Source organism: Sciurus vulgaris (assembly GCF_902686455.1).
Source record: "Sciurus vulgaris genome assembly, chromosome: 10".
Lineage (NCBI taxonomy): Eukaryota > Metazoa > Chordata > Mammalia > Rodentia > Sciuridae > Sciurus > Sciurus vulgaris.
In genome coordinates, this window is record NC_136470.1 from 54,796,459 (window position 1) to 54,815,654 (window position 19,196).

The 19,196-nt window shown below is 35.0% G+C and overlaps 1 long non-coding RNA gene across 1 annotated transcript; it reads left to right on the forward strand.

Moving 5' to 3' along the window:
- The first annotated feature begins 3,346 nt into the window (after positions 1 to 3,346).
- Positions 3,347 to 18,452, forward strand: LOC306670987. Its single transcript, XR_013766553.1, has 3 exons — positions 3,347 to 3,542; positions 5,514 to 5,574; positions 16,027 to 18,452. It is a non-coding gene; the product is annotated as an uncharacterized lncRNA (long non-coding RNA).
- Positions 18,453 to 19,196: the final 744 nt, after the last annotated feature.

Genomic DNA, 19,196 nt, shown 5'->3' on the forward strand with positions numbered 1-19,196 from the left:
AGCACTTGCCTGGCATGCATAAGGCCCTAGGTTCAATTCCCAGTACAATAACAACCACTACCATAATGGGGAAGACTAAGGATTTATAATATGTAAATCTTTAAATATTAGAAGAGTTAGTAATAAACTCCATTGTATTTTATACTGACAGCTCCTTTTTGTTTTTACTCCCAATAAGATATTCCATGTAAGTTAACTTGGATACTCTGTACAGACATTTCTTTCTAATAAGGCACTAATTTTGGGGGGAAATTGAACACACACTAAGACTAAGAAAGACATTAGAAAATAAAATAGAATTATTCACGTTCTAAAACATCTGCTGCAGGAAATAGGAATCCAGAAAGGAAGGAGTCAAGTAGGTGAGAAGGAATGGCCTCAGGGATGGAGACAGAGGAGGTTGGGGGATGTGGAATCTGAACCTAACTGGCTTGGTGAGGTGAAGTGCAGGCATTTCCAGTCATGAAGATCTGAGCAAACCCAGAGATGCAAGGGAGAGAAATTTACAACAGAAAGCAGAAGCACATTTCATTTAAATTATTAAAATAATTTGTTTGTCTATTTCAAAATGGATTTGTCCCAAACAATATGCTCCATTCCCATTAGATTTGATATGCTGCTTCTTACCATTACTTCTTGCTCTACCGGGGGGAAAAAGCATTATTCTCCCATTATGTGTGCACTTTATCATTTCACCATAAAATGTGCTAGATGCTTGATGAAACTAGCAAGATTAACATCTGTAGCAATAAAAGGCACAGAAGCATCATTCAATTCACTTTTGTACTTTTAATATATGCTGGTTTAGGCTAGGACCTCCTGTGAGAAACATTTCAGAGATGTTTGGTGGTGTTTGCTTCTGTGTCTCTTGCAATCTGCAGAATGAGATTGGAAGCTGCCGAGATCTGAACAGTTATGTTGTCCTAAAATTCTTATGTTGATATCTAATCCCTAGCACAATAGTATTAAGAAGTGGAGTTCACAGGAAGTGATTGGTTCATGAGAACAAAGCCTCACATATTGTATTGGTGTTCATATGAAAAGGCCTAAGGAAGTACGTTGGCCTCTTCTACCACATGGGGACGTCTATGAGGAAGAGGTTCTCACCAGACCCTGAGTATGGGTGTCTTGATCTTGGACTTTTCAGCTTCCAGAATTTTTAGTAGTAAATTTATATTATTTATAAATTATCCATTCTAAGATATTTTATTATAGCAGCAGGAGCAGGCCAAGACAAAAGATTTGCCAAGTACCTACCCTGAGTTTTGGGGATGGTCTGTCCCAGATATGACATATGCTCAGTGCTGAGGGTCTTGAAAACACCAACTCTTCAGGCATCTGATGCAGAAAGTCCAGGAAAGGGTAAAGCTTAGACCACAGTGAATCAAGGTTTTGAAGTCAAGGTCAGAGACCATTTTGAGAGATAAACTCAACAATGGAAATCAAGACACTAACAATGAAAAACTAAACCAAACAAAAACGTAAAACTGAGCATGATCCTGGATGAGTTCACAATAATTTCCTGAATTTATCTTCAAAAGATTGGGAGGCTGGAATCTTAACTGTACCAAATTCTTACCAAAGTAAATTTACATCATTGATCATGAACAACACCACTCTGTGTGAGCATTAAAAGTAGAAACAGCTGGGTGTGGTGGCACACTCCTGTTATCCCAAAGACTCAAGAAGCTGAGGCAGGAGGATCACAAGTTCAAAGCTAGTGTCAGCAACTTGGCAAGACCCTATCTCAAGGAAAAAAAAAAAAAATGGCAAGGGCTTGGGATGTTGGTTAATGGTAGAGCACCCTGTGTTTGTTCAATTCCTGCTGCAAAAACAAAAACAAAAATCATGCAAGTACACAATGACAAACTCAGTCTGAATTTTGGTCTAGTTTGTTAACTAGAAATTTGACTCTAGAATGTTCAAATTCATATTTATTTCGACCATAAGCCCTTGAAAATCTCTAATAGGTCTCAATTAAATCTTTTATTTTTTTTTTCTTTTAATCATTAACTTTGATTCCCTCTTAATTGCAGACTGCATTTCTTTCCTTCTCACAGGCTTCTGAATTCTCAGTTATCAATTTAGCTTATATTTCTATTCAATTTACACCAACTGATTTCACCTCAACAAAACTTTCATTGAACACCTACCGTGACCTTGGCATTGATAGACCACATGGTAGACCACAAAAATGAGAGAGCCTTTTTGGTGTCAATCTAGAGAACTGGAGAGAAACATGCACACACCAGTGAGGCCTAAGGAAGATACCAGTACAACATGAAACCAGAGGAGGGAAAGATGAGTTTAACCTAGAGAGCTCTGGAATACATTTGGCAAGTCATGCAAATTCTACATTGTCCTTGAAATATTGGTAACAAAGAGGAAGTTGGCGACATCAGTCAAAAAGAGAAACGAGAGAAGAGAATGTGGCAGTTTCCCTGGGTTAAGGATTTTTTTGGGAATGTACCATCTCCTAGATATTAACATATCTAAGTTTTTCTTTGCCTGATACTCTGGTTCAATTGTTTTTTTTTCTTTTTAATTCTTATTTGTAATTCACACTTTGGTCTACTGAATCTGGATTTTCTTCTAATCCCTCTTTTTCTGTAGTATTAATATACCTAGTTCCACCACCTTTTTCCTTTTTAACCTAGGCTACTCTTTGAAAAAGCATGATTAAATAGCATGGTATGCCTCACGCATGGAGTATACAGAGTCCATGATAGCTAAAATCGTTGGCAAACATTCATATTTAAATTATGGATAATTACATTTACTTGATAACTTCTACATATCTATTAATATTTTCTTTATATTATGGTTTTTCCCAGATTGCAATTGATTTCAGTGTACTGACACATTATAAAATATGAGCTTTTATAGTCAGGTGGGATAAAAACCCAAATGATGAAGATAATTAAATCCAAATTATTATTAACTGCCAAAGGGGTAGAAACTGGCAGATGGGGTAGAAAATTATGTCCAGCACTGACGGTTCTTTTGAAAGAACAGAATGGCCCTGATACTGCTTCTTTTTCTGGGCGTCAACCAGTAGTACCAGCATTTGCATGAGGTTGGTGAAGTTTAAACCACAGGTACTCTCAGGTCTCTAGGTGTAATTAAAAACTTCAGCACACAGGGATTTACAGTTTGGAAAAACTATTATAGTATCCTCATGGTTTAATTTGTCCAGTCTATTCCATGGGTGAGTTTTATCATGACTTATAGTTGAAAAGGCTCAAGTCTTAAAATAAGGCTGGAAGAAATTACATATATGACTCTAAAAGAGATTTCCCTTCATTTTTTTTTTTTTTTTTTTTTTTTTTTTTTTTGTCTAGGACTTCCCTTTCCTAGAGGAGAAGAGTTTGTTCTAGAATTGCCTTTCACTTCAGGGGCAGGATGCTCTCGCTTGCGTGGGTACGAATAGGAAGAGGAAATGCGTACATTTGGCATTGTGCTGAATTTTAGACTTCTTAACATACCTGATGAAAATAACTTCAATATACTGGCAGTGTTTGCTCAGGAACAACTTCCTTGAGGCAAAATGCAATTTCACAAATGAATTCAAATGTTTTAAGGCACCCCCCCCCAGTACTTATTCAAGACATTTAGTAAACATAACCTGATTTGCTTCAGTATGCCTAAAGATTTTTGTATTGTATCTTAGCAAAATGATAAATGGTCAATCTATTCATTTTTTGCCCCCCCTCAAGTCTAATGGACATTTCTAAAAATACTTTCTGATGTGTCAATATCCCTTAAGTAAAATACAGCATATGAATTAGAGCAACAAAATAATTGTGGGTAGGAATAGAAATTTAGGCACAATTGACAGTACATCAGTTATCAAGGCTGTCCACCATGCTTGTTTTTGCTGAAGCTGGGTAGGATCTTAGCATATCTATTCCGGTTATTGCAAATTCAGGCCATTATTTGGTGACAACTCTTCATCTAGCAACTTACCAATCTGCACACTCATATTATCCTCTATTTAAATGTAATTTATCTCTTCATACACAGTATGTTTACCTGAGGAGTGGTCTGAAGCTAGTGAATTGTAAGATCAACAGATTTGAAACCTGATAAAGTCCTTTTGTCAAAATAATGAGAGAAGTTAAATTATTTCTTTTTCTTGATATGTCTTTCTTGGCTTTAGATTATCTGTGCCTATTTCTATGCTAGAAATTGAATTAAAGCCTTTTGTTGAACTAAAATAAAAGGAAAGAAGATAAATTATTCTATAACCTGACATCACACTTTAGATTCCATGTTTGTGTATAGGTTTGTGAGCCTTTTCTTTCTTATTGCTTAGGTCTGCAAGGTACACACATGAGCATGTGTGTATGTGTGTAGTGAGGATAGATTAGAAACAGACTATAATTAGATTCCTTGTTCTTACTTATATATAAAACTTTAGAAGCAGATTATCCCCCCAAATATTTTAGCAATGAAATATGTTTAAAGGAAGAATCTTAATACTGCATTGAAAAAGTAATGCATAATAATTATCAAAGTAACACCAACTGGAAAAATCTTCATGGGAGAGACTCAGAAAAACACTGATTTAGATTCTGCCTCTTACCATCTACTGCCTGTGAGTCACTGAAGACAGCACTTTATTTTTCTGACCTCAGTGTCTATAATTATACAAGACAAGTAATAACAAGAATACCTACTACTTGAAGTAATTATAAGATTAAATGATGCACATAGGTTCTTACCCCAGTCCCAGCACATTGTAGGATCTCAATAAATGTTAGAATAACTTTTTGTGTAAGTGATATAGTTTAATAATCCTTGTTCTCATGGCAGTTGCATGGAAATGCCTACCTCTTGGATGCTAAAGAGGTCTCAAAAACTTTTCAGGCACTTGAACATCATGAAAAAGATCAATATAGAGTATTTTAGGAAATGCTGATTAAATTCATTTTTAAACAATAATCTATTTAAAAAAAATCTATTTACTTAGTTTTACTTGGACTTAAATCTACTAGGTATGCTAAGTACAGTACATATGGGCCAGAGAACCTTTAGGGTACAACAAAAATGTTATACTTTAAAAATTAGAAGAAAAAGTGACATTTTTAATATATAATATCAATATATGCATCTTTATACCAATGCAATCTTAATATCATTTTAATAGTTTTAAATATATATACCTTATAATAATATAAATATATACTTTATAATAATATAAATATAAATAATATAAATATAACATATAAATATAAATTATATATAAATATAATAATATAAATATAATAATATGAATAAAATAAATAATATAAAATAAATATAAATAATATAAATATAAATAATAATATAATAATATAGATAATTAAAATAAATATAAATGTAATATAAATATATATATATATAAAATATATATATATATCTGAGAAAGGGGCCCAAGAAGGCAAAATTACCAAAAACCTGATAGTCATAGATCAGCCCAACTTAAAATATAATGTCAGATTGCAGGTAACAGAATTTTTTCTGAACTTCAGTTTCAGTAAAACAGTGCAGTTGATGAAACACTGACATAAAGAGCCAGTTGAACAGGCCACAGTAAGTGTTTAGTCATTTTTCTTTGCTTGTTGAAGGAAAAGAGGGTGATGGCTAGGTGGAGTGGTGACATTTAACTTGTTAGAGTGTTCCAAATGTGTTTTTCTCGGAACAATATTGATATATAGTGTCAGAATTAAATTAATACTAGTATGTGGAAGGACTCATTGGGTAAAAATATAAATGAATAAGGCCAGGGTAAGTAATTCAGAAAATAGGGGAAAGATAATGAATATAGATATGTTTTTTACTATTCTTCAAATGTGAGGAACAATACCTCATTGGCTATCATAAAAATATTTCTTAAAACTGACTGGAAAGCTGAAACATAAACTCATAGAAATATGTGCTGTTATTAATATTATAATAGCCTCTTAGCTCAAAAAGCATTAAGTTATATTTAAAACACATCACCTGCATGTGCAATGTCTTAAAAAAGTAAATCTGAACTTGCTGTTAAGGCAAGCCCTGTGCTTAATTCTTTGATGCTCTTATTTGAGCTCAGTAACCAATGTCTCATAAGATGATTTTGGACATATCAGGACATGTTATACTTAGTAAAGAATAAGGGAGAGACTTTTCTTTCTTATTGCTTAGTTTTGTGGTACTGTACAAAATTATATGCATAAATTGTTAACCAATTTGAAGATTTTAAAATAAATCATGAAGTCTGTGAAATTTCCAAAATAAAATATGTAAAAGATAATTTCTCACACATTTATCTTTTTGAAATCACTGGTTTCCATTATATACAAAAAAGATACATTTTTATTTTAGTCTATAACATGAATCTTCTAAGCATTTGGGCAATACAATGTTGAATCATAGATCCAATCATTTCAACGAATCTAATAGCCTACAATAAAAGTTCAGTCACCCACAGTGTAGATGACACTATTAGGCATTGGGAAGTTTGGTTAGCCCTGCCAACTATGGAGTAGTTGATGAAACACTGAGTTATTGGAGGAATCATTTCACTTCTAGTAACCTCAGTTTTCTTATCTGTGTGCTGGAGGTAATAATTCCTTCTTCATAGATTTATTGTGAGGCTCAAATCAGATAATGCTTATGAAAGTGCAAGAAACTATAAAAATATAAAATATGTTTATTGCTCTTCTTTGAGCTGAAGTTTGATGCCATAGCAGTTAATCGTGATTAGTTAATAAGAGAAGTATATGGGATTTGGGGTGAATTTGTGGATTTAAACATATTCATGTATGTATCATTGCAATGTCTTGGATCATGATATGCCTCTGGGGACTAATAATAGGCAACACCCTTAACTACCAACACATTCAATTACCCTTAGTCGCCTACCTCACTATTCTGCAAAATGATTTGTTTTGCTCTTTGCAAAAGTGTTAGTTCACAGAAACTAATTGTCAATGAAAATAATGAATGTGCAATGGCAGTGAATTTATTCAGAATCTTTGACTTCAGTGACAAATAGGTAGTAAATCCCAGCCTATTCAATTTGAATGCCTTACTCTGAAGTCATGATTATTAAATCTTTATTCCTAAAGTTCATGCTAAAATTAATAACCTTCTGTCTAATTTTGAATTAAATGTGATTTAAATTACTTATCCAGGTTAGTTTTACGGGACTTGCAATCAACAAGGCCAAAATCAAGTAAATGAATTTGAAAATCCTTTCAGTGCTCTGAGTTTTGCCTTTCTAATTTTCTATATTTCAACTAACATTTATTATGTAGCTTCTATATATTTGCTGCTACTGCATGTATTATCTCCTGAAATTTCATAGAGATTCTGCTTTAGAAACTAAGGAAACAGAACTTTACAGAAACTAAAAATTTGTGCAACATGACCCAACTGGAAGTAACAACTTTCCTTTTCCATTGTCTCAAGATCAGTATTCCAAGGGCTGGGAACATAGCTCAGTTAGTAGAGTGCTTACCTCACATGTGCAAGGCCCCGAGTTCAATTCCTGACACCACAAAAAGAAGTTCAGCATTCTTTAAGAAACAATTGAAATTTTCAACAAAATTCACATGCTAGCCAGAAAATTCTTATATTCTTTCTGTGTTTCTCTCATAGTCTGTCTTTTGTGGCTAATAACTGAATATCACAGATTGGGTAAGTTCTAATGAAAAGAAGTTTATTTTGGCTCATAGCTCAGCAAGTTCAAGGTCAAGATGGTATCTGGTGATGGCCATCTTGCCTGTTGCAGTACTGAGGTCTTTCAGGGCATGGCATGGCAAGACACATGGAGTGCACACTTGCACGCTTGTCTTCTGGTCTCTCGCCCTCTTTTACAAACACCAGGATTCAATCACAAGGGCTCTTCCCTAAGAACCTTTTCTGATCATAAGATCTTCTCAAAGACACCGCTCTAAACACCATGGTCAGATTGTTTCCAGCTTTTTAATATCTCACAACAGAGATTAAATCTCAACACATAAACCATGTCTGAAACATAGCATTTTACCCCTGACTCTTCATGTTCTTCTCACATGGAGAAATATAATCATTCCATCCCCTGTAGTCCTAAAGTCTTAATTTGGTCCAGCATTAATTAAAAAAAAATCCACAGTCCAAAATCTCATCTGGGACCCAAGGCAAAATCCTTGCTGTTGTGAACCTGAAAAGTCAAAACAAGCAATGTGCTTCCAATATAAAATGGTAAGGCAGACATGGGCTATACAATCCTATTCCAGAAATGAGGAATAGGTAAGAAGAAAGGAGCAACTGACCCAAAGCTAGACCAAAACACAGCAGGGCAGACGATAATTGTAGTGCTTCAGGTTTGGAATCTTGGGCACACTGGTGTGAGGAGCAGTTCCCAAGTTCTTAGGAAAACCTGCCCTGTAGCTTTGCTGATCCTAGTCTACATGGTTTCTCTCTGGGGCCACATGTACATGGCAGTGGCTTTTGCAGGTGGCTGTGACATGTTGCTGGTCACTCTACACTTTGAGGTCCCCACTGTGGCTTCATTCCCATTGCTTCACTAGACATCCAGCAGGTACTTTCTGCCTGGGCTTTAACCCTGCATCAAACTTCTGCCTGAACTTCCAGGCTTTCCTTTGAAATACAGGTAGAAGTCACCATGACCCCATAACTATTGCACCTGACAAATTAGCTCCATTTGGACACCAAATACCACCACCAACATAAGCTCTGCCTGGGCTTGATTGAATCTGGGCTGCACCTACCTCAGGGAATTCACCTAAAGCCAGAGTTCAGCGGCAGCCCTGTGGTGGAATGCATGTGAAAACAAGCAATGGCATCTTGAATCAGAAGAGAAAGCTGGTGGTGCCAAATTGGGCTGTAGTTAACTCTCTTGCATGAACTAACAAGGAGTTGCATGAGGACTACCTGCCAAGGGCATGCCCACAATGATGCAAGGATGAAGCCCCACCTTCCAACAGCGTGCACCTCTAGCCCCAGATTTCTATTGTGTGGACTCGTGGGGGACATTTAAGCCTTATTTACACCATAGCACATAGCAAGAGACAGGGATTGCATATGTGTGTGGTATGTGTCTTCTGATCTCTCTTCCTCTTCTTTTAAAACCCCAAAGATTTGATCATGAGAACTCTACTCTAATGACCTTATGTAATGATAATCACCTCCCAAAGGCCTGTCCTTTCAACACCAGAGTTGGATTAACTTTGCCCCCTTACCAGTCATAATAGTGATTAAATGAAAACACATGAAACCTTGGGTAACATTCCTAAGTCATATCCAGACCATAGCATCTTATAATCAAAACTTGATCTCAGGAAATAGTTTGTCAAACTGATTCACAACAAGGTTGTGCTACATGAATGACTCATATGCTTAAAGTAACATCAAACACAAGGAGAATCATATTTCATCGGAAAAGACTATTTATCATCCTATGTCAAATGTGTGAAACTCTTACTGATATTTCAGACATCACAGATAGAGTGAAGAAACTAATCAATATTTTCTAACCATATTACATAAAGTTAAATAAGTGGCACTGAGATCTAGAACAGCAAGAGGAGGGTTAATGCAAAGCTTGTACTTAGACCTGTAACTGCTGCTTATGATCTTTGCTTATATAAAAGGCACCTACAATAAGATTTGTGTTCAAGTCGGCACTAGTAGTGAATGTCAACGATTTCCTCTGGTCTTCCTCTAAATGTCACAGTAAAGATAAATAATATGTAACACACACACACACATTTTAGGTACTGGGGATTGAACCCAGGGGAGCTTAATCACTAAGCCACATTCCCAGACGTTTATATTTATTTATTTATTTTTATTTTGAGACAGTTTCTTGCTAAGTTCTTAGAAACTGCCTTTGAACTTGCGATCCTGCCTCAGCCTCCTGAGTTGCTGGGATTACAAGTCTGTGCCACCACGCCTGGTGGTAACACATGATTTTAAAAGGCAGGGCTACAACCAGATAGAAGATAAATATCTTTGCAGATCAGAAGCAGAATAAAAATACATGGCAGTAAATGTAGTTTAAGTCGTAGGTCTACTGAGTTCCAGGAATAGAAATGAGCAGAAATGTCCATGTATTCAAATCCTTAGGTTCAAAGTGGGTGAGAGAACAGAGCCAGGATTAGTATATGATACAGGGAGCAAGGCCAAGGCACTCATGGTCAGAAACAGAGCTGAGTCTATTATTACCTAGATGGATAGGAAGAAGCACCAAAGCTGGATCAACCCAAATAACTTGGTAATGTATCTATAATATCTTTACATTATGAGAGCCTCTAGTTTCCAATGAAAGAACAAGGCAGGTAAAGACAATGATAAAATCATCACACATGAAAGGATGAGAAACGTGAGATTAAATGAAAAAGGAAACAGGAGAGCCACATTGAAAAAATACCACTAAACTTTCAAAGCATACTAGGAGAAAAATAATGAGAGGGAGATAGCCATCAAACAAATGTAAATCTCATGATGTAATTACGGTTGAGTGATTTGAGAAAGATTTAGATATATATTTTTAAGGTCTTAAAATGCTTAATGAGGAGATTATTAAACTACAATTATGTACACCTCTAAATGATTATAGTAGTAGAAAAGGTGGTCATGAATTAAAACATGGACATAAATTAGTACTGAAGATAAATCTTAGAAAAATGTATACTCACCGAGATTAAAAACAACAAAAATAAAAAAATCAAACAAGAAAACAAAAACAAACAAACAAACAAACAAACACCCCTGGTTGAACCTCAGCGTGGAAGAGCTGAGAAGGGATGAATGATAGAGGAGTGCAGAGAAAATGAACTTCAACCTGCAAAAGAAAGATCAAGGAAGACCCTGACATCAAAGTTATGATCGACTTGGAAAATGGACTGATTTACACCCTCCCACACACACACACTCACAAATTATCAAGGAAGAGAAAATATCAATATTTCAAAAGATAATAACAAAAATTCTGGATTGGATGAATGAATCTTCATTTAGAAAGTGCATATAGAAAGCCACACAAGGTGGAAGTAAACACTAACTACTTAGACAAGCAGCCAAACTGCAGAATATTGTGGCTCAGAGAAGAATCTAAAAACTCCTAGGGCGGAAAACAGATTTTTCTGAAAATTAGAATGAAAGAAGATATTTCTTTAGAAGTAAGAGAGAACAGGATACAATACAGTAAGAACTTCGAAGGGCTGGAGGAAAAGATTTTGGAATGACAATCATGTACACTTTGAAGCAGTCATTTAAAGGCACGAAGAAAACATTTTTAATACATAAGTGAGTAATGGAATTTATCACTTAAAGGAATTCAAGAGCATCTATCTACTTTAGGTGAGAAGATAAGTGTGCCAGGATGGCAGGTGTAGAATGCAGGAAGCAATTGGGAGGGAGTAAAAAGATAAAATGTGTCCACACATTTGACATAAGTAATTGTTTTTGATTTTTTTTTATTATTTTCTGAAAAAAATCTGAATCTAAAGTTCTAGGTAGAGATAATATAGATAGGGTGCGGTGTGAGATGATGAAAGAGAAACTAAATAACTTTGACTGTTAGAAAAATCTACAGTTGAGGCTTTGTGCCTAATTTCAGAGAGTTCATTTGACAGGAGTGTGAAATGTGTGGGATATGGCTGGCCCTGTGATGAGGACGTCTATTAGCATGTATGCATACATTAGAAAAAAGAATATTTGATCTTAGCGAAGGGTATCAGTAATCTTTAGAAGCTGGGCAAAAGTGAAAAATAGAATAGATTCAATAAACAAGTCAAGTATAGCAAATAAATAAAATATATGCCTCAAATACATGCAAAATCTGAAATGTATCCAAGAAAGAAGAGACAAATTATAGAGATGAAAGCAAAAACTAAGAAGGTAGAAAACATGGGGGAAAAAAGATAGAATCTAAAATCCCAAAGCTGGTATTTTTGAAAAGTAAAAGAAATTTTCAATCAAGGGAACTTTAAAGGACACAGAAATTAAAACAAAATATTGAAAAATGAAAAAGGAGGCTGTGCTTTTAGACTTAGCCTGGTAATTTACCAATAATCGTAAGGATTAACAGTTACTAGCTTAGTATCAAAAAAATACTTTTGAAAATATTGATATTACAAAAGTTAATCAACAAGAAATAGAAAACATGAAAAGAAAAATAAGCATTCACAAAATGATTTATTCCTATTCCTTCTTCCATTTACACACACACACACACACACATGCGCACACACACACACACACACTAACACACAATCACTATCTAATGGAAATTGTTTGTAAAACTAAAAATGGAGAACACCTGCTACAGTTAGATTATATCTTCCCAAAGTTCACGTTAGAAATAATCCAAATTTAAATGCTAATACTACTTGGAGGTGGGGCTTTAAGAGATAATTAAAGTTAAATTAAGTCATAAGGATGCCCCATCGTCACCCATGAGAGCATTTAGTAGTTTTGTAAAAAAACTGAAGAGAAACCTGACCTAGCAAACTTGTTTTGCTGAACCGTATAATGCCCTCTGCCATATTTTTATGCAGCAAGGAGGCCTCACCAGATACCAATCTCAATACTTTCTGACTTCCCAAACTCCAGAAGCATGAGATAAAATGAATCTCTACTCTTCATACATTTTCTGGTCTCAGGTACTTTGCTATAGCAACAGAAAATAGACTAAGATCCTGTGCAGATCATTCTTTAAGACTAATATAATTAGAAAACTCAGAGGCATGAGAAAATTTTACCCACTTAGAAGGTGGATAAAGTACTTTGTACTAACTTATAAAACCAAATTACAACTTACAAAAAAAATCCACAAAAAAACTAGCAAATCATGGTTTTGCCATAAAATTCTTAATGTCTTGACAAATTGGGATCATTTCAGAATAATCTATTCATGTAATTTCTTAGGTTAAAGAATAACTTTCAGAGTTATCTATCAAGGTGCTAAAAGTAAATAATAAAAATATAATACTGGTTTAAAATTTCAAAATGTTAAAATACTCAAGTTACTATTTATAGCAACTACCAATATCCTATTTGAAGCATCACACTTTTTAAGATTTAAAAATCTGTTTTTAATGGCAGATAATACAATTGACTTCATAGAAAATTGAAAAGAATTCACAGAAAACTCTTAAAATGAATACAATAATTTATTGTTAATTGGATATACCAACTTGGCATTAAAATTAATAGTATTGCTCTATATCAGCTATATCAATTAAAACGTAATAAAATATCACATTAATAATAAAATGTTTCAGAATAATCGATGCCATAAAATATATATAATGTTTTACAAAGAAAATGAAAGATAATAAAGAAAATAAGTGCATAAATAGGAATATATATCATTTTAATGAATAGAAAATAATATCTAAAGTAACTTTTCCATTGAATTAGTCTGTATAGTTATTTTAATTGGCAACGTCTTAGGTCCTGAAGTTGGCTTTGAAAAATGTTTTTATTTTATTTTACTCTCATACCAGGGATTGAATCCAGGGACGCTTAATCACTAAGCCATATCCCCAGTCCTTATTTTATTTTATATTTTGACACAGGGTCTTGTTAAGTTGCTTAGGACATCACTAAGTTGTTGAGGCTGACTTTGAACTCAAGATCCTCCTGCCTCAGCCCCCTGAGCAGCTGGCAATATAGGTTAAGATTCTATTATGCCTGGCATTTAACATGCTTTAAAGCTTCAGTATTAAACAATACTTACTGCAGACAGGAGTCAATGAAAAGAGCTTAAAAAGAAACCTATACCCACATAGCAACATCTGAGGTAGAAAAGCAAATTAATCATGGAAAAGTGAGCATTGCCATCATTGGTGCTGGGTCACCTGGCTTTGCATAGGGTCAGAACACAAAGAAATTCCTTATCAGAAAATGTATGCTCCAAAATAATCCTTTTGGATCTAAGACTTCAAAATGAACAGCAAAGCTGGGTGCCATGGCGCAAACCTCTCATACCAGTGGCTCCGGAGGCTAAAGCAGGAGGATCGTGAGTTTGAAGTCAGCCTTGACAAAAGTAAAGTGCTAAGCAACTCAGTGAGGCCCTGTCTCTAAAAAAAATACAAAATAGGGTTGGGGTTGTGGCTCAGTGGTCAAGTGCCCCTGAGTTCAATCCCTGATACAAAATATATGTGTGTATGAATAGCAAAATTTAAAATAATTTTTAAAATTTTTAAAAATTACCATAGATGTCCTCTGCTGTGTCACGAAGCAGCAAGAAAGCCCTGATGCCATCACCATGCATTTGACTTACTGGCCTCCAAAATCATGTGTATTTTTCTTACATGACTATTTTCTTTAAAATGTGGAAGAAAAGAATTTCTTAAATTAGACAAAAAGCCTTGAAGGAAACATAGATAAATCTGACAAATGAAATTTGAAGATAAATGAAGAATTTTTTACTTATGTAAGAAAGAATAGCTAGCTATAATGTTTAAAAGAATTCATAAAAGTGAATAAGGAAAAAAGAACCAATCTAGTAAAAATGTAACTTATGGAAAACAATTCAGACAATCACAAATTAGGATGCCTCAAAAAGGACACTTTGCAACGCAGACTTAAGTGAAATAGTCCTTTATGCTATGAAAAATTTTAAAAGGTTAACCCTTCCAAATATACTTTAGAATTTGAGTAAATCAAAACTCATATACTGGAGTAAATTCTAAGTTGGTTTGGCAGTGTATCATAAGATTTTCTACCTGTGATTCAGAAATTATACTCTATTCATACATGCCAGAGAATCTCTCTCACATTACATGAGGACACGAAGATTTTTATTACAGTATAATTTGTTGTGGTGAAATATCAGAAACTAATAAATTAATATTAATACTATTTGCTGATAAATGGATGAAATTGGAGAATATCATGCTAAGTGAAATAAACCAAGCCCCAGAAAACCAAAGGCCAAATGTTTTCCCTGATAAGTGGATTATGATACATAATGGGGGTGGAGAGGTGGGAGGTGAGAGAAGAATGGAGGAACTTTACATAGAGGGAAATGAGAGGGGGAGGAAGTGGGGGTATGAAAAATGGTGGAAAGAGACAGACATCATTACCCTATGTGCATATACAATTACACGAATGGAATGAATCTACATCATGCACAACCATAGAAACGAAAAGTTGTACCCCATTTGTGTACAATGAATCAAAATGCAGTCTGTAAAAATAAAGAACAAACAAAAAAGCAGAATGTATAGTAAAGTGTGGATTGGTCATACAATAGGCAGGTATCAACGTGAATGAGATCACAAAAATTTAATGTTGAATGAAAAAGAAAAATGAATTGCAAATGTAATACCACTCAACAATATTATATGTGAAAAGTTAAAATATATGAGTTTGGATAGTGACTACCTATATGTATAAGGTGAAAGTGTAGAAGTATAAACTTATTGTGTTCACAAAGTGGTGATTGTGATTACCTCTGGATGGAAAGAAATAAGTGGAATGGTAAAAAGGGGCAAAGGAAACCAACTTTATACATAATAATCTAATTTATTTTAGGAAAATAAATATGAAGCCACTATGAAGCAGTTAATATTTGTTATTCTGGGTAGTGGATGCGTATGTGTGGTGTGCAGGGGGATTTTTACAGTTTTCTGGAATTAAAAAAAATTTGAAGGAATTTAAACCAAACCCAGCACTGTATTTGTGTGTTGATATGGTTGAAGTCTTGTCAGAACATTCTGCAGTTGTATCTCATGACTTGCTGCAGTGGTGTCTTCATTTATTAGAAGAAAATTATTATCATTATTATATGTATTCTTCTGGTTCTGGGATGGTGGGAAATATTCCATAAACATTCCTGGAGTTTTGTCCCAACCTTCCCTGTGCTTATACCTCAACCCCTTCTCCTCTCCGTGGGAGCCTGTGATACCTGTGATGTGCAACCTTTAGAATTGTTTGCTATGTGAGAATATTTCCTTTAACTCTTTGATGGGAAATTTTATGTTAGCAAAGGGGAATGATAGGACGATGGCAGTTTGATTTCATGTTTCATTTATTTCTTAGACAATAGGTGTTGAAGTGGTCTAAACAGAACCTGAATGTTGCACATAAGATGAAGAAAATAGTCACATATCTGGGAATGAACATAAGGACATGTGGGCTAAGTACAATTCGTACTCAGTTCTAAAAAGCTTTTTAATGCAAAAAATAGAAAGGGATATAAAGTCACTTGGGCTAAACATCATTTTATTCCAGGTATATAAAGAATATTAATAACTATGTTGTATGCTTTTAGGAATTTTCTAAATATTGTAGCACCTCATGTTCCTATGTGTTTTACTGAGCACAAATTGAAACACTGAAAATTTATGCAAAAATAATACCCTATGCAGTATGTAATGACTTTCTCTAAACTATAAGCTCTGGTTTGTAAACATCTTTTTTAAGAAGTAAAAAATAATGTCAAATATTAGAAAGCATACTTCCTGTAGTTAAACTTGATCTAAATATTTTGGTCTGCCAAATTCCAATGTAATATCTAGAGATATTTTAATGAATGCATAAGATTTTTTTGCCATTTTTAAGTCTGTGATAACATAGGAAATGCCTCAAGCAATGAAGTTACCCTAAAATAAAATTTATTTCAGAAAATTGAAGACTTTTTTTTCTTATTTAAAATCTCTGCTTTTGGCATAAAACCATTTGGAAATTTCTTTCACCCCCATTCCCTCCCCAACGGATAAAACCTATGACTTCTATACTCTCATGTATGCAGGAGCAATTAGATAAGCTGCCAGAATCTTTTTTATTTTTTTAACTCAAAGTAAATGTAGTATTTATTTTTGAGTATTTATCAAAAGGATAAATGAATAAAATAACCATGTCTTTAAAATCATGTTTAACATGAACAAACAATATAATACCTAATAGTATTGGTAACAATATTATTACAATTTTAAGTAAAGAAAATATGGTGTTTGAGAAAAAACAAAAGGTTAGTATAGGTCCAATCATATCTAGAAAATTGTGTGTATTTTTGGAAGTCTGGAGCTGTTAAAAAACATAAGTTGCCACACAATTTGGATGATCAGTCTGATAATGGTTTCAGTAATACTTTCAGATAGTTGCTTTTTCTGAAACAATTCCTATTTTCTGCAAGAAACCAACATATAGTCAGTGTAAATATTTCTCAACTGCAATACACACAAATCCTAATACTGTTGAAAAGAAATCTGAATATGTGGTGTACCCACATTCCTCAGACTGTTGCCTCTCCAGAGCTTCTTGGCAAAGACCAATCCTCTGACACCTCAATAATGCTCTTTGAAGAGCTATTCGTAGGGGAGAGTGCCCTCTGAGCCCTTTTGTCTTCCAGGTGGCAGTCACTACCCCCTCAGACCAGGCATTGGACATGAATGAGAAGTGGACACACAGCACTCTACAGGTACTAAAAAACCCATCCCATTTCACTTTCCCGCAATATGCCACAAAGAATATTAATTCTTTCAATATGTACATCCCTCTTTTCATCACTCATAAACTGGAGTCCCTCCCTCCCAAATCCTCCCACTTATTATCCAACCACTCATTCCCATGAAGCTGTGTGGCACTCCCACTTTAACCTGGTCTTACACATGTCCCAAGCTGTCAGTCCTTACTATTCAGTTCTCTGAAACTTGAGTCAGTCATCATCAACTTATTCTATATGTCCAACCTCTTGGGAAGTGTTAATTCCCCTGAGCAAAAGATGGCCTATTCCTGAGAATACTACTTTCCCTGTGACTCTCGCAGTTGGTGGTTGTTTTTTGTCCTGTTTTTCTTTCTTCTTCAACATGCCACTTCCAAAACATTCTCCCACCAATCTTAATAATCCCCAAATCCTTGTAGACTGGGCCATAGAACATGGTAGCCATTCTCAATCTTTGAAGATATAGCTACGTGAATCACAGTCTCAATCTCTTTCAGCCAGGCATGGTGGAGCATGCCTATAATCCCAGCGGCTCTGGAGACTTGAGACAGGAGGATCCTGAGTTCAAAGCCATTCTCAGCAATGGAGAGGTGTTAAGCAGCTCAGTGAGACCCTGTCTCTAAATTAAACAAAACAAAAACAAAACAAAACACACACACAAAATAGGGATCAGGATGTTGCTCAGTGGTTGCGTGACCCTGAGTTCAATCCCCTGTACGCGCCCCCCAAAAAGATATACAGTCTCAATCTCTTACTCCAAAATTATTTCTGACACACTCTTCTGCCTTCCTTGCTCCTTGCCAAGCTCCAACATATGACTAGAGCCCAAGTTGAACCTCAAGGTCTACAAATTCCACATATACCATAGACTGTAAGCTTTCTATACCTCCCTGCATCCACTTCCACATTTGACGGGTAGATGCAATGTTTAATAACTCAGCTTGTAAGTGGAGGGTCAGCTTCCCGTGATATGAACCTCCACTACTGGGAAAAAAGAAGTGGGATTTTTCCCTTTCACAGGCTGCTCTAAGGCATACTTTGTTCTCATAGCCTTCCCAGAGAAGCCCCATACACCAAGTGAAAACAGTTGCTGATAATGTACCCTCTCACTCTATAAAGTACATTTCTTAGTACTGCTTCTCATTATATTGCATTGTGTCTTTTCGTCATCCCTCTTTATTTCTTCATTGTCACTGCCCTGGACTTTCCCATAACAAGTAGAAGATAAAAACTCCACCCCTGCCTCAAGCTCCATTTTCTGGAAGCAAAGGAAAATAGTTAATATCTGTATCATTTGTGGAGACCAGTGGGAAATCAATAAGAAACTTCCAAGGTGAAATAAAGACAGTATCATATTCTTTCCCAGTGGACCCTTTTTACTTGAACATGCGTTTAAGAAAAATGATGCTTGATCAATGCTTAATGATCCACAAGACAACATCTTTTTTCTGCTTCCCTACCAGTGGATGAGCTCTGATTCCTCACCTGGGATTACGTTTTATTAATTTTTGTTTTTCTTAATCAAAATAGAATGTGGGTTGCTCAAGAAATGAATCAATGTAAGGCTGGTCACTGGGATCCATCTTTCCGCTACCAGCTGCCAAATGAACATGGGTTTTCCTATAGCCATTGATGATTGAAAATTTCATTTTCTGATGAAGCACAGAAACCACTCCACTTCTTGTACGCTACATCAGTGCTTCCAACAGAAATTTTGTTAGAGTTGAATTTCTGTGCTATTCAAAACAGAGATGCTGTGGGCTGC